General features: G+C 36.0%; 1 protein-coding gene across 7 annotated transcripts in view; it reads left to right on the top strand.

Moving 5' to 3' along the window:
- Mmp1 (matrix metalloproteinase 1) overlaps positions 1–24,458 on the top strand; it is a 330,832-nt gene that overhangs the window by 40,805 nt on the left and 265,569 nt on the right. For 3 of the 7 annotated variants that reach the window (XM_031928038.2, XM_032601880.1, XM_031928037.2), the window contains exon 2: positions 7,854–8,027. The gene's annotated coding sequence lies outside the window, so the exon portion shown is untranslated. 7 annotated transcript variants of the gene reach the window in all.

Below are 24,458 nucleotides of genomic sequence, written 5' to 3' on the forward strand. Positions count from 1 at the left end.
AATGAATAACAAAATTAAAAGAAATTACAATGATTGCTCGAGAAAATTTGATTAATTTAAAAATGAAATCGAAAGAATATTATGGTCATTACGTAAATTCAATAGAACTAAAAATTGGCGATAAGGTATAGTTAATAAAAGAACCAAAACCAGGTAAATTCAAATATAATATATACAAAATAATAAAAGTAAATAAAAATAGTAACGTAACTATAAATTATAACGATAAACCAAAAACTGTTCATGTAAATAGGTTAAGCCGTTGCCATACATGATTCTAAAATATTTTTCTTTCTAGGAAACTTGGACACAATGATTCCTGAAATTATTTTAATTTGTGCAATCCTCAAAACAAGTTAAGCTCCCTATTGCAAAATCTCACGTGAGATCTTACATAAGATCTCACCTGAGATCTCATGCCAAAATCTCATCTGTAATTTTGGTCCGGAAGCTGCTGGATCCTCTTATTTAATAAAAAATAAAGTTTTTAATATTGGAAGTCGCCTATAAGGAGGTGCTCCTACTCAGAAGAGTTCAAAAAACTAGGTTTCGAAGCATTTAAGATGTTTTTTCGATTTTTAAAAATTTCTCATCTGTGATCTCACCTTAAATGTCACCTGAGATCTCAGGTGAGATTTTAGATGAGATATTTTTAAAAATCGAAAAAATGTCTAAAATGCTTTGAAACCTAGTTTTTTGAACTTATTTGGGGGAAGGCTCCTCTTTAAAGGCGACTACCAATATTAAAAAACTCATTTTTGAATAAATAAGAGGATCCGGCAGCTTCCGGACCAAAATAACAGATGAGATTTTGGCATGAGATCTCAGGTGAGATCTCATGCAAGATCTCACGTGAGATTTTGCAAAAGGGCTATAGTAGGTTTCGACTGCGGGGCATCTGATCCAATCATCACCACGTACTCTCTACTTAATTCGGGGGATTTCCATCAATGTAAACGTGACAAGCGCCACCATACAACTACTAAAATTATCAGAATTTAGAAAAGTAAGAGTAATATGATGTAAGATAGAAATTAAGCATACGATATATCATTGCGGAATGTTCAGCCATATAGGTGCAGTAGAACAAGGCGTACAAGAATATATTTATGATATAAGCCATGAAAATTGTAAATCAATCCATGAAAAGCCTATAGTTAATTTCGATCTTTTTACATATGTAAATTCAAAATTTGTATACGTAAAAAAACATATTAGGGGTCAGTTTAAAAATTTATGTTTAAATATGCTAAAAGAAGAATGTCAATTAGAAAAAAAAGTTATTCAGAATTCCTTGTCTCTCGCATCCATTTCACCCGATGAATTTGCCTACAACATTATGCAAAAACATGGGTATATTGCCAGACTAGCAGGCGAGGCTATACACATAATTAAGTGCACGCCAGTCGAAGTAAAGATTTATCATACTGACTATTGTTATACACAACTGACCGTCTTATCAGAAAACAAAACAATGTTTGTCACGCCAAAAACCCATATACTGTCAAAGAAAGGTACGCACATAACTGCAACTCTATCGTACCTCGATATTTAAAAATTGGCGATAATTGGATAAATCTCATGCCTGCGCCAAGAAAAAGCATACAACATCATCAAGACTTTAAAACCGTTAAACAAAATTGCAAGGCAACCAGAAAAGTTGAGTTTATTGGCAACCAGTGGAATTTATTCACAAGAAGATCTTCAAAAACTACAACAGCATATGATGTTTCTGATGGAAAAAGCATCCTTACTTAACACGATAGCCAGAGGAATGCAAGGAGAAGAAACAGTTAAAGCAGGTTTAATAGCCAATCTGTTAACCGAAAATACGTTGATGAATATTGCTGAAAGCACCTGGAATCAATTTATAGACAAACTGGTCAAATTAAGATCAATTAACTCAGCAATAATAATGATATTTATTATCATCTATATCTGCAAATTGACAATAGATATAATACGAGGATATACATTACATGCAATGTACGGATGGGCGCTTCATCTGCTAGGAGCTATATTCAGCTCTATTACACATTTATTAATTGTAATGAAAAAAAATGATACGATAGTAAATGACGATAAAAGACGGACACCAGCGAAAAATTCTCAAGATATCCAGTAACAAGAAACAGTGGTGAAAAATCCTATTAGCTCGAAGAAAGAAATATCCCCACCTATTCCTATCCATCCACCCAATTCAAGGACCTATATACAAATTAACCAATAGAATCAAATGTAAAATCTAAACCAGAATCATATATATCATTATTTTCATAAAAGCCATCCTAGAATAGGCAGCTGTAATTATAATTGGTAAATATTCAAACCCTTTACTGTTATTCCTGGTAGAATCGGTAAATCATTTAATGGCTAGTTCTTGGCATGGAATCTAAGAACTGGGCAGTTTTCTTTGCCATTTCTTAGGCAGAATGTAACACTTTTTCTCTAACTTAATGGGCAGTTCTTGGATTCAATCTGCACACCTTGTTTTTAAGTACAAACTTCCCATTATAGTTGGTCAAGTAACACAGCTGGTTTACACGTGGCTTATTGCGGTTTAAGGTTGGAATTGGAAAATGGTAGCAAGCAGGCTTGGATTCGAGTTTTTAGTTTAAAGAAAGTATATAATCATTTTTTGCGTCAGAAAAAATTCTGTCTGACCGGAGACTTGAATCCACATCCTACACGAGTCCAAATAGGTACAGCCGTGCGCCTTAGCCGACTAAGCCACGCAGACGTTCCGCACAAGCCCTACGAGCCTCGTCATATGTCTAAATTATTCAAATTGTCAGTTTACGCCTAAATAATAATAATTTTGTATCTTACATCCAAAAAATTAATTGATTTATTGATATTTTCATGAAATATAATTCAGTTTTTGCCTTTACGGTCATTTTAAATAGGCGATTTTCTACCAAGGATTTTATGTAAACAATAGGACATCCATATTAATGTTTGATATATTTATTTTGCTAGGATTTTAGATAATAGATTAAGGTATAATATAAATTTCATTTCTAATTTTAAATGAACTAATGTTCTTTTTAATTGAAGTTATGTTACTACTAAGAATAGTAGATTTAATAATGGTAATGTAAATGAAATTCTAGTATATTCATACAAGTTGATAATAAGGTAAACAAAATAATACGAGCAGAAACAACTACGTCAGAATTCAAATCAAATATTCTAGGATTTTATGAAAATTAAAGGATGTTGCTTAGAACTTAATAAGTTGGGTATTTAAATAATCAAAATAGTTTGTTAATCTATAGTATCATTAAGTTGCTATTGTACCAATAGGCAACCAGCTTTTTGAGAGGGTGTTACATCCTGAGACATATTGTAATATTTAGCAATAAGCCCGTAAGCACAAAAATGATGAGTGCGTACAATATGTAGCTCAGCGGAGTTAACATATACACCCGATTACGAGGCGTTGAACAGTTGACATTTGTTACTCAAGTTGGACTCTGCTACGACGCTCCGGGCTGTCGACAGAGCTACCAGTAATTTAAGTCGCGATATCGATCTAACAGTATAACGAATAAATTCCTAATTAAAACTACAATCGTGAGTTATATCTTATTATTATCCCTGCATACGACTAGCCGATTGTTCCTGACAACACTAGCAGCAGAGCCGATAGCAGAATCAGCGCAAAGTAAGTACAATAACATATTTATAGATCGAATCGTGACTTAAACAGCATGACTGGTCTGCTTGTAAAAACCTTAAATATAGGGTAGCTTACAATATTGCGTATTTCATTACTGCTAATCTGTTGCCTCGACAATGTGTTTAAGTTATCGTTGACATTCATTTTCGTATATATTTGTTAATGAAGGCGGATAGATAATGATTTTCGTGCAGTAATTTTTTGATGTTTTAAATATTCTTATTGTGAAATTTTTTGTTAGATGATTTTATCGCTCTATCGACAAGATTGTACAACATGGCGATTTTTTGAGACATACGATGTTGTGATGTGTAATTTAAAAATCTGCCAGAGAAGGTCGGTTGTGTGTACCAATCAGTTACTAATTTACTTTGTCTTTAATCAATAGAACATCTAGAAAACTTATGGAGTTATCAATCTCAGTTTCGTGAACAAATTGTAATCTATTATTATAAGAATTGAATGTTTTTGAAATTTCGTCGACTTTGTCATTCGGCACACATGAGGCACACACGAGGTAACAGATTAGCAGTAATGAAAAACGCAATATCGTAAGCCTACCCTATATTCAAGGTTTTTACGAGCAGACCAGTCGTGCATTCAAGGCCCTCAACATCGAAGCTGTGTCGAAAATAAATAACCAAATAATAAACATCATTATAAAAGGCAAAGACAAGAAAGATAAAAATCTAGAAAACAACGTTGTCTATAAACTTGAATGTAATGATTGCTCTGCTACGGATGTAGGCCAAACAAAAAGGAATGTATGTGTACGTATAAATGAACACAAATAATCAAACAATACTGTAATTTCCAATCACATCAACAATTTGAATTACACTTTCAATTTCGAAAATTACCACATTAAAGTCAGAGAGATCAATTCAAATAAAAGACTAGCTTCTGAAATGCTACACATATACCTACAAGAAAACGGTATTAATAAGAAGGAAGACACGCAAAATTTTAATAGAGTATACACATATTATACACCAGCTGAAAACAAAACAAACATAAGCCATGCTCTGACGTCAATAGCGGAAGAAATTGTCAACACGGCTGCTCGACTCTTTTCTCACTGCTCCACGCTATATAAACACGATGAAAATCTCGACTCGCGCGAATTAGAATCAAACAGCTGAGAGAAACACACTGTTCACCTACGTTCCCCCCGACACGCGGCGGAGAAGCGCCTTCTCGACAAAATTTTGTACCGATTTTCTCCATAATCGTAAGTTTTATTTCACACTGTACATACATTACTATACACCAACAAGTTTTTAATAAATACAAATGTTTCACATCAGTCTCCTGATGAGGGCGGCATTGTACGTCGAAACATTGAAGAGAAAAAAGAAAATGTTTTGAAGTTTTTTTCTCTCCTTTTTCACCACACAACTTGCCTCGGGAAGACCAATACAGACAAATCAATATTATTACAATATTATTTTAATCATAATATAGCAAACAGAAAATTTTAGTGTTCAATTAAGGGCTGAATCAAATCATTGATAACTTAAACTTAAGCAATATATCGATCAATTACAAACAACTCTCGATACTTACTACGTAAATTTCTATGCCTGTTTCATTTTATTTATGGGTCTGCCTATCAGTAACTTTCTGCATATTTTATTTGTGTTTATGCACTTATAAAATTCTTATTTTATTATAATCTTATAAATTTTCAATCTAGATTACACGACAGTCGAAGTTAAATAATAATAAATTTGATATCACATTGTGACATATAGAAAGACTATTTTAGTTGTCCACCTATGAACAAAATGAAACGGGCATGGCAATTTACGTAGTAAGTATCGAGAGTTGTTTTCGTAATTGATCGATATGTTGCTAAAGTTGCCTAACACTTTTACTTTGGTTAAAAGTTTTCTCTTATATAATTTAAATTTATTAAAATTTTTAAATTATTTAAATTTAAAACTGATATGTTATTTTGACGTATATTTTTATTATATACCGTTATCACATACTTTTGTATACAACTGTAGTCCAAAATTAATACATGCAGAGGTATGTACATAATTTTATTACCTGTAAAAATCACATACAAAAAATACATTATAAAAATAAGTATTTCTTTTAACAGGACGAGAAATGCATAATATACCTAGATATACAAAAAAACATATTACAAAATCATATTCAGGAATAATTAGTGTGAGATCTCTTTATATAAAAATGTTAAACGAATATACGATATCAAGTTAACATAAGACAGATGTTACATCATAATATTTTGAATACTACTCTGCTTTATTGTGTGAATCACTTTTGAGAACTGCATTAACGTGTATAAAGTATTCAAGAACGTTCACAAGTTTTTCTCCGAATTATCTCAAGGTGGTTCCAGGGTTGTCTTTAGATGGTTGAATTAGCCAGAAATACCAAGCAGTACTTTTGAATAATGTAAATCCAGCTTCGAGGTTATAAAAACATTGTTGACTTATACTTAATACGGTAACCAGCACCACCAGAGAAACTGAATCCATCTCTAGAGTTTCCTCGATATGTTTCAAATAACCAATGTCAGTCTGCAATGCCCGGGCCGTGTGAATCATCTCCAGGGTTCTGCTTGGTCGAATTGTCAACAATATCTTCATAACTTATATAAGAACTCAACACTGATTCAACTCTAAAAACAAATTACACAATTACTTTGTCATTAATTTTACTCCACAATAAATATCTTGTAAAACATGATAAATAAAATAATACCATAATACCCAATACCAATCTTTATCTAGGCACCATCTAGCAAGAATAATGTATCAGCCCTGCAGAAGCAGCAGCAGTAGTAGTCATAGAAATAAGGGATATAATCTCCTAGCAAAAATCTCAATTATTTTGCTGGAGTTACATTTCTTATCATACTGCAACATGCATTTCTTAACGGACTGACACTTACTAATCTCATAGTCGTTGTTTTTTCGGTGCATCACTTTTTCATTCTTTTTGTATACTGTACCGAATACTATCATTACCCGCGAGCAAGGTCACGTGAGCAGAGGCTGCTTGAAAGCACGTATATATAGGCACAGCAACTGCATTGTTGGTTTTCAAACTTACACTGTTGCATCGCGTTGACGTTTTTCACTAGGTACTTTTTACTTATAACATGGGAAGATACGTAACTCTTGCAAGAAACTTGAGTTTTTGCTTGAAAGTTATATCTCGTGTTTTCGTGACTACTCCTGCTGGAGCGCCTGCAGCGCCGATACATTCGTCTTGATGATGTTCTTGATATTCTTTAAGATAAGATATTGATCTAGATTGGTATTGGGTATTGTGGTATTTTTTTATTTATTACAAGATATTATTTAATAAATGATAAAGTAATTGTATGATTTGTTTTTAAAGTTTAATAAGTGTTGAGTTTTTTCTCATGCCTCCCACTAGCAGCTATTTGGAATTTCTATGAGAGGAGGGGCATGATTTACTGTTTATTGTTGCAAATTCTACCAAACAGAGACAACCCTAAGGCTACATAGAACGTTTTGGCTATGCTGGGTGGGTTTTGGAAATGTCCCTGGAACGATATTTCACTTATTAGCAGTCCTGATTGGCGTTGCTAACTGCTTGAACTACCTCGATATGATATTAGGGCAGGATTTATGCTGTCTAGCAGTACCGGGGAACGTTCTTTTCTATTAAAAAATCTCAGGTGAGATATCACGCCAAAATCTCATCTAACCAATTTTTGTTTTTCATGTGTTTTAAACCATTTTTAGTCAATTAGTGGCTTTTTTGAAATTTTTGAACTTAGAAAATTTATCACAAATTTTGACCAAAAAAAATTGTCTAATTTATGAAAAATTTTCTAAATTTAATTTTTTTTTTTAAAGTCACCAATTTACTGAGAATGGTTTAAAACGCGTAAAAAACAAAAAATTATAGATGAGTTATAGATGAGATTGTGGCGTGAGATCTCATGTGAGATTTTTCAATAGGGTTGGACATTTTGAACGCGTTAATACAGCTTTTGAAAGTAATTTACACAATACAGCGTAGTAGATTCAAAATATTATAAGTAACTTCTGTTCTGTATTAACTTGGTATCGTATCTTTAATAAGTTTTAATTTGTTGCCTTGTTTAACATTCATTACTTGTGAGCATGATTTTGTAATTATTTTTTTTTTGTATATCTAGGTATGTTCTGCATTTCTTGGCTTTCTGATTGCACTGGAGTAAACAAGATATTGATCATAACTGCATCCGATGCGGCTATCTTAGTCTGTTCGATGAGGAGAAGTAGAATTAAGGGCACTGGTCATATGCCTGATCAACGACAATACTGGATCTTCGTTAGTGTATAGCTTACAGGTAAAATATGTTAATCATAACTTATATTGTTTAATAGTAGTAGAAGTACGTTATTGCCCGCCGTCGGCCTATGGCACCAAAGGTCTAGTGAAGGGGCTTTACGTCAAGGGCACATTACTGCCCAATATGGAAGGTAGAGGTCTGGGTCCTATGAAGGGATCAAGTGTCGGGGACGCGTTACTGCCCGATGGGGAAGGGTGAACCATAAGTGTAGCGGTGAGGTCGAGTATTCGGGGCACGTTACTTAACGAAAGTGGAGGTAGAGGTCTAGTCTCGGTGCGCCGCACAGTGGGAGAAAATGGACAAAATTCGAGCCACGCGTCATTTTTAATCGTAGAGCCATGATTTTTTTTTAACTCTTTAAAAAAGCATCAAGTTTAAGCTAAAGGTGCGGAAATTATTATATCACCTTCCCCTAAACCCATGCGACCCATAGAAGCCACCCCTACCAAACCACAAGCAGTCTAACTCATCTATCCCAGGGAACAGCGAGTTAAATCGCTTTCTTTTTTCTTAAAATAATTAAGCCACACACCATAAGCCAGCTAATAACCTAAATACCTACCCCTAAACCGCTTAACCCCTAGAAACCACCCCTACCAAACCACAAGCAATAAAACATGGTTTAAAAAAAAACTTTATTCATGTCACAGTTTGAATTTTGAAAAAAAAGGTAAAAGCACATAAAATGGCGGCTAACATGGGAAAATCGTGAAAAACTTCTAGAATTTTTTATTTGAGAATTATAGACTTTAGAAAAAAATTTACTGAAGAAAAAATTCTTAGATTAAATAAAAAAATACGTTGAAATTCTATCAGAATTTTTTGAAGATTTCTCGAATTTATTATATTATAGTATAATTTAATATAATTAAATCTATTGATCATACGAGTATTTGATGGTTAAATGTTTATTTTTGAATTTATTAGATTATAGTATAATACATACAAATATTGAACATTCGATTTTTCGATGGCTAAATGTTTACTTTCTGAATTTATTAGACTATAGTATAATACATACAAATATAATTAAATCTATTGATCATACGATTTTTCGATGGCTAAATGTTTACTTTTTGAATTCATTAGATTATAGTATAACACATACAAATGTTTATTTTATCATATTGAAAAAAAAACGTTTAAATTTAAATTAAGTTTTCTTCCGTCAAATCTAAGAATATTTCTCTTCAGTAAAATTTTTTCTATTACGTCTGTTATAACATAAGGCATACGTGCGTTCTGTTGATTCTAACTCTATGTATTTATTTTTTGTTAATTAATACAGCTGCGACTAAAGAATCAATCAACTTTTATTTCATATTTTCTGTTTCTACATTAATAAACACATGGACTTCAATTTTAATTGAGGATGTAAAATTACTTAACATTTTTCTTATATTTCATATCAGCAGTAGTGATTTTTAAGATTTATTTAGAAATGAAATAATGGATACAGACATCATATTGATTTTCTTTTACATGAACACTCATATTGATGTGAATTAATATGGAATCATCCTAATGAGCAAAATTGTATTCTCGACATAGTTGTAAATGATGTAAAAATAAAGTATGCACTTTCTGAAAGACATACACAGCATCTAAGAAACCAACTAACCAAATCATTTTTTTCAAAATATAAACTAAAATGGCAAGATGTTTCTTGAAAGAAAGATGTTAAGTCGAAACACAAAGAATTTTTTGAAAATTCTTTTGTGATTCAGTTACTTGACGAAGCTTCAACGTCAAATATAAATACTTCAACATCAAATATGAATACATCAATATCAATCATGAATAATGAAGCTTTAACATTATTTACTAGTAATACTTCACGTACTTCTGAAAAATTTTCTAATGTTCGTAATATAGGTCGACCTCATATAAGTTATGACAAAGGATGTTCAAAAACAAAAAATAGACGAGCTCGTGAAATCTCTGTAAAGCATTCTAAAGAGGAGCTATCGTTGGCGCTAAAGTTAAAAGAACAAACATCTTCAGCAGTTAATACTACGGATACTATAGAAAATTTATTTAATACCGAATATACAAATAAAGTATTAGCGATGTTTATGGACTTAGATTTAACAAAACGAACATTTGAGAAATTAAGGAACCACACTTACAATATGCATGGAAATAAATTATATCCACCTTATTCTGCAATCGTAGAAGCTAAGAAATCTTGTTACCCTGAGCATATCACTTGTTCTAATAGTGGAGCGAAAGTTCATTTTATATCTTTGCTAGAACATACTATAAAACGGATTCTAATGACTTTAGATAAAGAAGTATTAAATGCAACGAAAAGTTTAATATTTGTGGTCAAGCGATGATAATTCTGTTTATCAAACTACAGCCACTGACGCATCTGTATTTATTTGTAATTTTGTACCTCTGCAGCTAAGGACTGCAAAAAACGAAATTTTATGGGTTAACAAAAAACCTTCATCCGTGTTTTATTGTCGTCCAATAAATTTCAAATTTCTTAAAGAAAGCAATAAAGTAACCGAGAAACATTACGAAAATATTTCAGCATTCATTTCAGCTAAAGAAAATAAAAAATTATAACTTTGAATGTATGGAGATGGCATTTGACGTAGCATTTGACATAAAATGTACCATGATAGATGGCAAAGTATGCAATGTTTTAACTAAACATAAGGCTTTTTCTCGCTGCAACATTTGTGGAGTTAGTCCTAAAGATATTAATGATATGAATTTTGTCTTAAAACTTCAGGGCAATACAGAGTTTTACCAATGGGGATTTCCGATCTTACACACCTGGATTCGATCCATGGAATATATTTTACATATTTTTACAATCTAGATTTTAAAAAAGGATCAGCAAGAGGTTCAGATAAAGATTTGAAAAAAGAGAGAAAATCGTTAGTTCAGCAGTCTTTAAAGAGCAAACTTGGTTTAACGGTAGATGTAGTCAAGCAAGGTTCTGGAATAACTAACACAGGAAATGTGGCACGTTCTTTTTTTGCCAACTCTAAAGCAGTATCTCAAATTATCGGTATAGACGAAGAGTTATTAATTAGAATGCATATAATTCTACAAATTATATCTTGCACAAAAGAAGTTAATTTAAACGCATTTAAAAAATATTGCTTGGAAACTGTTAAAAAATGCACAGAAATTTATCCGTGGTATAAGATGCCACCTACTGTGCATAAAGTGCTAATACATGGATGTGACATTATGACGACATTTGATGGACCTATTGGGTATTTTTCAGAAGAAGCCCAGCAATCCAACAACAAAATATTTCGCCATGCTCGAGTTCGACATAGCAGAATGTATGAAAGAAGAAAGACGAATGAAGATATAATTCATTATTGCTTAGTTATATCAGATCCAGTCATAAGCAGCTTGCGAGATGTTGAAGAAAAAAAACTAAAGAATTAACTTCACAAGCTCAAACATTTCTGATGAAATGATAATTCAGTAATTCTAAGCCTCAATAAATGTCTCAACTTTGCTATGTAAAAATTATAAAACATTACAGATATAAAAACTAAAAGAAATTAAAAACAAAAAAAAAACAACAAAAAAACCTCTTTGAAGACTGCAACCTTGACGTGGTAAAGGGGCTTAAATCTGTTTCAACGCAGATGACTAATAGCAGTCCATTCAAAAATTACAGCTAACAAATAATGTGACTAATTTACTTATAATAATGTCTTGAATTACGTGGTTATACGATTCTGCGTGTTTCCGGTCTGGTCTGTGGAGTGGGTTTTTATTATTTTTAGAAAAAATAAAGCGATTTAACTTTCTGTTCCCAGGGTTATGTTAGTTAGCCTGCTTGTGGTTTGGTAGGGGTGGTTTCTAGGGGTTAGGGGTAAGTATTTAAGTGATTTGTTGGCTTCTGGTGTGTGGCTTAATTATTTTGAGAAAAAATAAAGCGATTTAACTTGCTGTTCCCAGGGTTAGGCTAGTTAGCCTGCTTGTGATTTGGTAGGGGTGGTTTCTAGGGGTAGGGGGTGAGTGGGTGTTAGGTGGTTAACTGGCTTATGATGTGTGGCTTTATTATTTTAAGAAAAAATTAAGCGATTTAACTCGCCGTTCCCTGGGATAGATGAGTTAGACTGCTTGTGGTTTGGTAGGGGTGGCTTCTAGGGGTCGCATGGGTTTAGGGGAAGGTGATACAATAATTTCCGCACCTGTAGCTTGAACTTGATGCTTTTTTAAAGAGTTAAAAAAAATCATGGCTCTACGATTAAAAATGACGCGTGGCTCGTATTTTGTCCATTTTCTCCCACTGTGCGCCGGTAAGCCAGCGCCCAGGATTGTTGTTGTGAATAATTTTTATAGTTTGAAAGGATCACGGTATCAACTCTTTCTTTATTATGAATTTGTTGAACAATTTGTTTATTGTGTTTTTGTTAAACGATTTGTTTATTGTGTATTTGTTGAACAATTTAAATAATTTTGTAGCTGCATAAGTAGGAAAAGTAAAAAAAAATGTATTGGATTTTTCTACAGTTATTTGTAAACAGTTGACTCTTTTTAAAAATTTGTTGAGGATTATGGGTTAGGGATTTCGAAATTGTGTATTAGGAAAGTATGCAGAGCTGGGGCCGTGTGGCTTTGGGATTCGAGTCAGTGTGGCCACCCACAGTGAAGAGAGTGCAATGACCCAATTAGAAGAGTTCCATGTAAGATGTTTACGCAACCTGAGATTAGTACTCATTTTGAAAAAGTAAAGTTCATACATTAGCAAGTAAGCGCATTTACACATTTGTATAACGTTCTCTTACCATGTTAATTTAGAGTCAATCACCAATCCCAGATTACGGACAGATGATTTAAACTTGATACGAAGGTGTTAGTTACAGAGGGTTAAGCATTAATGTATTAGAAGAAGCTCAGAAAGATTGCCTTTGCTTTGAGATCGTTGAGTTTTACACGATTTTGTGCATCCCAGCTCATTATCCTCTCTTCGTTAGCTCTCACTTGTCAAAGCAAAGGTCGAGCTCCTCAAGACGGCATTGACTATATATTTGCAAGTCATCCGCGGGGATCAGATGGGAAACATCAGAATCTAGGCAAAAGTGATGATTAATGGCGTTCATTAGGTTAGCATTAAGTGTTGTGTATTCGTCAAGTATGACGTAGCGAGAGATGACTAGTCACATACGCTAAAGAAGCCCCTTAGCTGCTCGGCGCTGATTTCTTTGTAGTTTCTGTAAGAGTATGCATTAGGTACATAACGTGGAATCTGTACCTCAAGAGTGGCCGTGATAAGGTCATGACCGTTGAAAGGTATGTCTGTCTTCCAGTATGACAGCAGGCGACCCTGCTCATCAACTAGGCAAATGTCAAGCCAAATATCGGAACCCTATTTGTGGTAAGTGGCACCATAGAGAACTAAAGAAAGAGAGTTTCTATCAATGAAGACTCTGATGAAATTGGCGTCATCAGATGAAAATAGTTGGTCTGAGCTGAAATCACCCATGATGACCTTCGTAGAGTAGTTGTGCATTTGGGTTGTTATTTGATCAACAAAGTTAGAGCCTTAGAAGAAGGAAGCGTGAGGTAGACGATACACAACTCCTACAAAAATGGGTAAAATTCCCTTTGTCAATAACTCTTAAATAAGGTATTTCGCTAACCTGGCTTTCTTGATGAATTACCGTCAGACGATGAGATAACGCCAACTGTCAATGTTTTATTTATGTAGAGAGCCTCATCTGTTCTTGTTTCTGTCACGTCTATGCAGTATATAATCATCCAGTGAAGGTATGGATGTAATCTTGCTGTTCAATCAGGTTTCAGTTACAGCTATTACGTGAAATGGAGTTTTTTTTCATCGCTTTTAATCGCTACTCCAGTTAGCCGAAACGTTGCTTGATTCTTGAGACCCTTTCAGACACGATGTTCTGTGCCTAAAGAGCGTTATCCGGTTCGTTGCGAATATCATCAAATGCCTCACGAATATTTTTCGAGGCAGCTTCAAAAATTCATGTTGTTTCGTCGCGTGACGACGAAGGATTGCGTTATGTGGAGGTTGATGGTAGTGCCGACTTAATCTTTCTTATCTGAGGCTGTCTTGGAGTAGTTCTTTCTGCTTTTGTGGCAGCTACTCCAGTTGTTGTTGTTGTTGTCGTTGTCGTAGCCGTCACCTTCGTGCTTTTAACGTGTCCATCTGCATACGTTTAACCTTGAAAGTGGACGAAGCGTTCTTAGAAGATAAGACATTTTGCTTGTTGAACTCTCAAAACTGGGCTGCTCTGACAGCATAATCGAATTCGTCAAATTCCTCACGAATTCTGGATATATACATGCCTGTCGACTGTCTGGAAGATAAAATTAGAACAGCATACTAAGGTATCCCACAAGATGGCGTGCGTAGCCCTCTCGTACATAATCTATGTATGTTTGATCACTAAAAACTCACACAAATCGGTTTGTGTTTCTCAATTTACTGATAATATATGTCTTTACATAAAATCTAAATCAACAAAAGCAGTAGACACCATTGCAACCAATCTTAACGAAAAAGGCTTAGAATTATCTCCAGAAAAAATCAAACTGTTGCATTTTAATAAGCAACGCATCCTTCCTGGTTCAATTATTATTATATTACTAGATTGCGTAATAAAGTTCACTGACTGTGTCAAATTCTTAGGTATACATTTCAACTATTAATTGTCATTTGAATATCATGTTAACCAACTCATCTTAAATTGCAGCAAAGCACTTCACATCATTAAATTTCTCTGTGGTACTTAGTGGGGGTCCTGAGTCCCTGAGTAACTTATTTTTTATAAAAGTTATGTTCGATCCATTATCGATTACAGTAGCTATACATACTACCCACTTATAGTCACTTATTAGAAAAAATAGATAAAACTAATGTACCAAAATAAAAATTTTTACTTCCTGTAGACGATGTCCAGGTATCAAAATCACCTCCCGGATGGGGAGACATGGTCTATGATACAACACACTAAGTATACAACAAATGTCTCAAAAAGAAATTTTCACTTCCTGTAGACGATGTCCAGGTATCAGAACAATCCTAAGGTTAACCCATTATAGTTATGGTAAATGAGATATGGTGCTACCTTCAAAATTAGTGGTTCCGTAATAACTTTACCGGGCTTGTGGTATGTTAATGGATGTTTTAGTCCCGTCTGTGCATAAATCGCGACATAGAAAGTAACAAGACTAGTATTGAGATGTATTATATGCTCTTCATTTTTATTTTTTACTGGATAACTTAAACTTTAAGTTAAATAACCCTGCTAAAAATAACCAATTAGACCCGATAAAAATAAAACTAATCGGTTTGAATACCTTTTTGTGATCCGGATTTCCGAATATAATCGGTCTAAATCGTTTGTAATTGTGTAAATGTTGTGGTCTAGTTTGCTATGGTTTATTAATCGGTTTGAATGGATTATAATCGCACGTGTATCTTATGATTAATTGGTTAGTGTAGTAACTTGAACGGCCTTATATACTAACCATCTTAGATTCTTTGCGTTTGCGAATACGAAAAACCGGACACCACCTCGCAGCGCGTCCGTAACAGTCTAATCAATTATTTTTTTTTAAATCGGTCTAAATCGTCTGTAATTGTATAAATGTTGCGGTCTAGATTGCTATGGTTCTTTAATCGATTCAAATAGGTTTTTATTGTAGTAATTTGTATTAATCAATCGAAATTTGTACAAATTGATTTTAATCGGTTTTAATGGGTTATAATTGCACGTATCTTATATGATTAATTGGTTCGTATAGTAAATTGAACGGCCTTATATACTGACCATCATAGATTCTTTGTGCTTACAAGTGAGAATCGCAAAAAAGTGGATAAAAATATCTTCATTTTGATATTTAGATTGCGATTGAGTTCAATTAGCATCGATAATTTAAAACATCGATTAAATCAATCTAGTATTTTTAGCAGGGATTCTTTTTTTAATTATTTAAATTGATTAAAGAATAATTGAATCTAACCGTAAAAAAAGTATCAAGATCGATTAAATATTATATAAACGAATTACCGTATGAATCAATTCAAATTTATTGATAAAATCACGAACAAATCATATTAAAAAGATGATTATTATTTTAATTATATAAATTAATTAGTAATTAAGTACTATTAAAACCAATCCTTAAAAAACAAAGATTAGGGTCGATTTAAGATTATACTTATAAATTACCACTCAAAAAGATTCAAGTTTGTTGACAAAATTACAATTAAATGATATTGCAAGAATAGTATTTGTTTTGGTTATTAAAGTCTATTAAACTTTGGGAGTGAGGAAATGTGACAGGAAATGACGAACTCAGAGTATGTGAACTGAATTTAGATTTATTCGAACTTTCGTTTCGTCGAGGGTCGGTAGCTTAGAGTGCGTGCGACTCGTGTCGTATCTCTAGCGTAACTGATTTCTGTCCTCCGACATCGGCTGTCGAAGATTTCGTCAGCTCCGCCTCCTGTACCGATCGGATCGGCAGGGACGGAGCTTGCACAGCCCGGGCAGCGCGTCAGCGGCGGGGTCGGCTGGCCCAAACGGCCCGCTGTTTGCTGTTTTATTGGGCCGGTAATCCCCCAGCGTCGGCGCGCATCCGCGGCTGTAGCAGTTTATAGTTATACTTCGCCAGGAAAAACCCGGGCGCAATCTAGCGTAGGTCGCAGGTATTGAGATGCGGGCGGCTACAATAAAACGTTCGAGCGCGGCTCGAACGCTTTATTGTCTCCCCGACGCGGAAAACGAATCCAATGAGTGCTAATCCGGGCCGAGCTGTTCGAGGCACGGTCGCCTGGGTTTGCGTGCGCGCGGACGCGCGCGTGTGTGTGTGTGCGTGTCTGTGCATGTGTGTCGAGTGTGCTGACAAAAGCGTGTGGCGCGGCTGCCACAAAACTATTTACTTCTATATTGGTGTTCGGATTTTTCATGATATAGAAAAAAATGCTTATTGCTACTGTTTGTGAGTTTTTTTGACTTATCGGTATGTTTTCTGAGCTAAACTATGATTTCCGACAAAAATATTTGTAGAAAAGCCGTTTCTTTTTATAATATAGTATATTTCGATACAAGTGCGCAAAAGTTGATTCTACACGAGTGGGAGGTTTGAGCTTCGCTCGGGCGACAAACCTCCCACTCGTGTAGGATCAATTTTTTGCACGTGTATCAAACGTTATTTTTTTATACAGGGGCGGAAAATGTGCTTGAACGCACGCGGAGCGTGCGTAAAAGTATATTTTACGCACACTGTATCGAAAAACGAGTTTATATACCACGAATGCTCAAAAAGTATCACTACTTTTTTCTCCAGTGTGGTAGGACCGTGCAGTTGGCCGCACAAGCTATTATGTGTAACATAATGCAACAGTTGGATATCGCTTTTCCACAGATTTCTATAAGCTGCGCAGAGTACTGAGTAAATGTGTTATTACATTGTCTGCTTGAATTTAAGGTTATGTTTTTGAACAGCTGCTGAACTGTCGCTGCACAAACTTTCTGAGTGTTCTGGGTCACTGATGACGGGGCCCAGGAAGTGGGTTTCGTGACTTTCCGTGCATACATGCAAATATCGTTTTGCGGTAGCCGATCACGCTCGGTATCTAGGTGCCAAGGGTCTTCGATGACGAGGCTGTCGAAATATATTGCGTGCTGTAGATTTTTGTATCCACGTATCAATATTGGCCATGAATGCGGTCTCAGGTGACTGATAACAAAGTCAGGCAGTGAGCATCGTAATTCTCAGTGCAAAAATATTTAAATCAATTATGTTTACTGTCCAGGAACATGCGGTCGACAATGACGTGATGGAGGTAGTACTCTCCGTAGCTTTCATTGTCTAAGTGTAAAAACTGATTCTAGACACCAAAAGCCATGGAGCTTATCACCAAGACCCTGTCATCGGTGACCTCATGCACCTGGATACAATACACGAATGATATCGATATTTCCGTAATAAAAATCCCAGTGTACACTACCTGAACCTCATTATATATTTTATTTTTAAAACAAGTATTAGGTACTTCAATAAGTTTGCTCAAAAAGACACGAAATCTCTGGAAAAAAAACTTGACCAAAGTAAAAAGGTTAGGCGCGTTTGATGTTTTGCGTATCAACTTTTTGCACTTTTGACCTCACAAAATGGCTTTAAAGTCAGCAAAACATAATCACATTTTAAGTCAATTATTCTCTTAATGTTTATTACAATAACAAAATGATAATTCTACGATTAAATTGAAAGGAAAACAATCTTAGGCTGATACTTCTTATTTGACCTTGAATTGACCTTCTCAAGGTGACTAAGGCAAACTTGAAATGTCATTTCCGGCGTAATTTTTTCCGCTGCTCCGTATTCCGAGGTCAGAAATATGGTTTCCCGTTAAAAAAATACAATGACCTTCAAATGACCTTGAAAATCGAGTTCAAGGTCAAAGGTGTTGGTGTCATTAGATGGCCCCTTTTGCTCCCTTCAACTTTTGTCAAGGTCATCTTTCAACATCAGTAAAATAAAACCAGACAAACAGCGGTTTAGCAGATTTTTTGTTATTTGACCTTGAATTGACCTTCTCAAGGTCACCAAAGCAAACTTAAAATATCCTTTGCGACGTAATTTTTTCCGCTCTATCCGATTCCAAGGTCTAAAATAGAGGTTCCTATTTAAAAAATCGAGTTCAAGGTCATAGGTATTTGTGTCATTCGATGGCCCCCTTTACCCCCTTCAACTTTTGTTAAGGTCATTTTTCGTTAAAATTAGTTTTTCCATGGTTTTTTGTCATGGTCGGATTAAAATGAAACACCCTATATATATATATATATATATATATATATATATATATATATATATATATAGAGGGTGTTTCATTTAGAGATATATATAATTACACTTAATTATTTAAATATTTTATATATATATATATATATATATATATATATATATATATACTAGTAACGACTAATTTAACAATTAGATTTATCAATTTATTAATTTGGCATAATTTGATTAAATAATACCAAAATAATAAAATTTTCAAGTTTTATAATTTTATTTATTTAGTTTATTTACCCCATTGTTGAAGAGGGGGAATTTTACTATTTAATTTTTAATATATATTATATTAAATTTTTAATAATTAGTTAATTGATTAATGATTTCAACCTTTCTTCCTTTTTTTCTCCTTTTTTTTAAATGGTTTGTAAAATTGATGTAAATTTATAAAAGTGAATAGGATAGAAATTTAATAATTTTACAAAACTAATTCTAAGTTGTAATAGAAAAACATTTAAATACTACGCACCAAAGCTTGCAACTTGAATGTAATTCGATCCATTTCTGATCAAGATCGATCGAATTAGTTCAAATTTGTAGAGATCGGTGTACTTTGACGTAGCACTCAAAGCTTGGTAGGTTCGGTGTATTTCAAGCGAGTTACGATCAAATTTACTCAATACACTCGCTTTAAACTAGTGGTTTGTAGGATTGATGTAAATTTAGATTAATCTTGTGACAGCATCAGGGGTTATACAAAGATATATAAAGATATATTAATTATATTAATTTATTATTAAAATAGTAAATTATTAATATTAATAGGAATAATTTTTAGATTAAATCGAACTCCCTTTGATTTTGCTGAAGGAGAATCTGAGTTAGTTTCTGGATTTAATACAGAATATATAAGAGGTAGATTTGCAATAATTTTTATTGCTGAATATGGAATAATTATATTTATAATATTTTTATTTACTATTATATTTTTAGGTAATAATATTAATAGCATTGTGTTTTATATTATTTATTCAATATTTTTGTTTTTAATTATTTTAATTTGAGGAATTTACCTTCGAATACGATATTATTTTTTAATATATTTGACATGAATAAAGTATTTACCTATTAGATTAAACTATATTATTTATATTATTCGAATAAAATGAGTTTTTACATATGTAATTATTGTTAATAATTAAATTGAAATAAATTTTTCCAATTATATATATATATATATATATATATATATATATATATATAATTAAATTAATTAAATAAATATATATATATATAATAAAAATAAACTATTACTAAAATTTTCAAAAAAATTTTGTGCTTATTTATAACACTAATATATATATATATATATATATATATATATATATATATATATATATATTCGATTATCAACATCTAATAAACGAAATATATCATTATCTTTAATTATAAAAGAATCAAAATTAATTATTTTGAAATCATTATATTCATATCTTCAATATCATTGATGACCAATAATTTTAATAGTAATATTTGGGATATTAATTTCATCAGTTAAGTATACAATTTTTAATGATGGGAATGCTAATAAAATTAATAAAATAATTGGAATAATAGTTCAAATAATTTCAATTATTTGTCCTTCTAATAGATTACGATTAATTAAATTATTATTTATTATAAATCTAATTATATAAATAATTAGCGAAATAATTATTATAATAATCTATATATAATAATCAATATATCCCCATCGAAATGTTTGCTACTTGTCGAAGGCAGCTGCCTTAACACCTTAGCAGCTGACCGGGTGATGGGCTTATGAGAGCAGCACTCCCCATAAACGAGCGGAACGCTGCTCTCTAACTAATCAAGCGAACCGCCGTGTTGGCCGTGCGGTGCGACCCGTGAGCCGCCAAAAGGAGAACCTGGGTGGCGAGGCGATCTGAAGTTGCATGCGGAAGTGACCTGACCCATCTTTGGCTTCCGCTGACGTGCGAGACGGGAGGCCAGAATCTAGCCAATTCTGGTCAATCGGCTTAGGCGAGTGCGTGATATCGAATGATGTCTGCCGGAAACTCTCCAGAGAGCCGAGCACCTTCGTTCGTGGTGGGAGGTTCGGGAGAGCCGAGGTGGACTAGTTCGATAGCGCGTGCTATACCCCGGTATGATGTGCCCAGTCTGATACCGCCTTCAGTCATGTGTGTGGGGTCATGCCAGCTGCTCCTATAGACAGGGGGATCCGGGTGGTCGGACACATGCCGGGATGAAGAAAACTACTAAACATGGAGACCAATAACGAACATCAAGAAAATACACAGGAAATCCTGGAATTGGAAACCCTAAGGGTGCCAATAGCACAAGACGGTGGATATCCAATCCACAAAGCAAGCAGCAGTACCAGCATAGCCAGCGCCATGAGCGCAGCAGAGTACCGGTTCGAGAAGAAGGCACCGATAGATGAAGAGAGCCAGACCATAAAGGAATGGCTAAAAGATCATGCTAGCCTGCGAGACAAGCTACTGGAAATAAGGCGCACGACCAGAGAAATGATGAAAACTGGAGAAGCAGAAGAACGTGAATATTCCGATTAAGGATGGATTACCTATTATAGGATCCACTATAATCGAAGCTCTCACGACTCTCGACAAGATGGAAGATGCTGCAAAGAGGCAGTCCCCCCAACAACCCAGAGCGGACAATCAAAAGCCTCAGAGGACGACAAAGTCGAAGAAGAGGGAACAGGCATCATCCGACGGAGGAGATGGTACCCCGGCCAAAAAAGACAAGAAAGAGGACAGAAGGGCACCCTCCACGAGCAACAAATCTGCAGAGGTACGTGCGCGGTCTTCCGGGCGACCTTAACAGCGGGAAAAACGCAAGGATAATGGCGCGGATACTTCAAGGCAACCTGCACAGAAGTAGGATCGCCCACGATCTCCTACCGCAATTTGTCGCAGAGGAGAAAGCGGACATCCTCCTGATAAGCGAACAGTACACGGATCGAGACACACCCGGCTGGGTGTCCAACGATGCAAAGACCGCTGCAGTCTGGGTGCCCAGGCGCGGAATCGCAGAATCAGGGACGGGGGATGACTACGTACGGGTAAGGGTGGGCCGCATCACTTACTTCAGCGTATATCTCTCACCGAAACTTACTGCGGCGGATTTCGCGATACGACTAGGGGAGCTAGAGGACGCAATAAGAGACATATCCGGGGAACTCGTCATTGGGGGCGACTTCAACGCGAGGGCCGCGGAATGGGGTATGACGACAACGAATTGCAGAGGCTGGGCCATACTCGAGATGGCAGCTTGACTAAGCTTAGTGGTAGCAAACGAGGGAAACACCACTATCTATCGCAGACCAGGTTTTGGGGAATCAATACCGGACGTAACTTTTGCAAGCGAAACGACAATCCGCAAAATCAGGGATTGGCATGTCATGGAGGAATATACTGCAAGTGACCACCAGTATATACTTTTTGACATCCAGGACGACCACAGAAACAGGACCAGAGAAAGAAAAAAGCAGACGCCACGGTGGAATACCCGGTGCATGAACCGGGACAGACTTGCTGAAGAGATGCAAAGGGTGGAGCTCCCATCAATTGGGCTCCCTCAGCAACTGAGCGGACGCGAAAAAGCCGAAGCACTAGTAGAACGTACAACACGTCTCATCACGGAGTTATGCGACGCAGCTATGCCAAGGGTGTCTTGCGGCCATATAAGATACCCGGTATACTGGTGGACGGAGGAAATTGCAAAACTCAGAAAAGATTGCTTTCACGCTAGGAGGGAGGCTCAAAAAGCTCTGAAAAGACAAAGGCCTGAAGCCCAGGACTTGTACGAGAGACACGACCGGGCGCGAAAAAGGCTGAGGGACGAGATAAAGGAAAGTAAGCGACGCTGTTGGGTAAAGATTGTCGACGAAGTGGAGAAAGATCCGTTGGGCGACGGATTTGCGATCGTTACCCGAAAGATAGGCGAAATGAAACAAACGGCGCCCATGGAGGCAGAAGTGATAGAAAAGGTAATCGATGGGCTGTTTCCCACACACCCCATCAGACCTCAGGCAGAAAGAACGAATGTGCCGATAGAAGAGATACCCCCTTTCACCGAGGGCGAGCTTATCGCGGCAACCTCATCCCTGAAAAGCGGCAGAGCACCAGGACTGGATGGTATTCCGGCGGAAATGCTGAAAGTCGTCGCAATCCAACGGCCGGAGCTGCTACTGGAAATGTACAATCTGTGCCTGATACAGGGTGTATTCAGCTCGAGATGGAAAAGGGCAAGATTAGTCCTTATCGAAAAACCGAAAAAAGAAGCGGACGCGGACACTTCTTATAGACCATTGAGTCTATTGGATACGATGGGAAAGACGGAGGAAGCGCTGATTAAACCGCAAATACTTAGCGCCGTACTCGAAGCGGGAGACCTCTCTGATAACCAGTATGGCTTTAGAAAAGGACGATCGACCATAGGGGCCATCAGGGAGGTAACAGACGCGGTAAAGAGGGTAGAAGAGGTTAGACACGCGACTAGAGACATCGTAGTTTTGGTAACGTTAGATGTAAAAAACGCGTTCAACTCAGCAAGATGGATCGACATACATAATGCCTTAGAGTCTTTCGGTGTGCCGCAATACATTATGCGTCTTACGGAAAATTATCTGAGGGATCGGGTTATAGAGTATGACACGAAGCAGGGACGTAGAAGAAGACCTATAACTGCAGGAGTAGCACAGGGCCGGACTTCTGGGGCATCTTGTATAACGGGCTTCTAAAACTCGAAATGCCGGGAGGCGTGATGCTTGTGGGATACGCAGACGACGTAGCCGCGGTTATAACGGCACGTAACGTGGACATCGCGCAAGCGAATGTGCTATGCTGGATGTCGAAGCACGGCTTGACTTTAACGCTTAATAAGACCGAAATAGTCCTCCTGACACGAAAGCGCATACCTACCATCATACCGATGAAGATAGGCGGCGAGACTATAACGACGAAACCATCAGCCAAGTATCTAGGAATAACTCTAGACACGAAGTTGAACTACGAGGAGCACCTAGATCGCGTCTGTAAAAAAGCCACGACTAGAATTGCGCAACTTAGCCGACTCATGGCTAACGTCCGTAGGCCAACAGTTAGGCGGCTACTCATGGTGACCACTAACTCTATCCTGTTATATGGAGCAGAGGTGTGGGCCGACGCTATGACTATGTATAAGTATCGGAAAAAGATTATGGCGGTACAGCGAAGGGGGGCACTTAGAATAGTATGCTCCTACCGGACGGTCGCGGCCGAGGCATCGATGATAATCGCGGGGGTAGTCCCCGTAGATCTTCTTGCGATTGAAAGCAAGCGGAGCTACGAGGCTCGTTTAGCATCGAATAGCACCTCAATTATCGCGGAAGAAAGAGAAATAACAATGCGCAATTGGCAGACTAGGTGGACCGATTGTCCAAAGGCTAGATGGACTAGGACCCTTATAAAAGATGTGGTCCCGTGGGTGGACAGGAAATGGGGGGAGGTCAACTTTTATCCAGTTTTTCTCCGCTCATGGATACTTTAGGAGCTACCTGTTCGCGATAAACAGGTTGTCATTACCGGGGTGTAAATACTGCGGTGGCGAACGGGACGACGTAAGACACACGTTTTTTGACTG

Source organism: Nasonia vitripennis (assembly GCF_009193385.2).
Source record: "Nasonia vitripennis strain AsymCx chromosome 4 unlocalized genomic scaffold, Nvit_psr_1.1 chr4_random0003, whole genome shotgun sequence".
Classification (NCBI taxonomy): domain Eukaryota; kingdom Metazoa; phylum Arthropoda; class Insecta; order Hymenoptera; family Pteromalidae; genus Nasonia; species Nasonia vitripennis.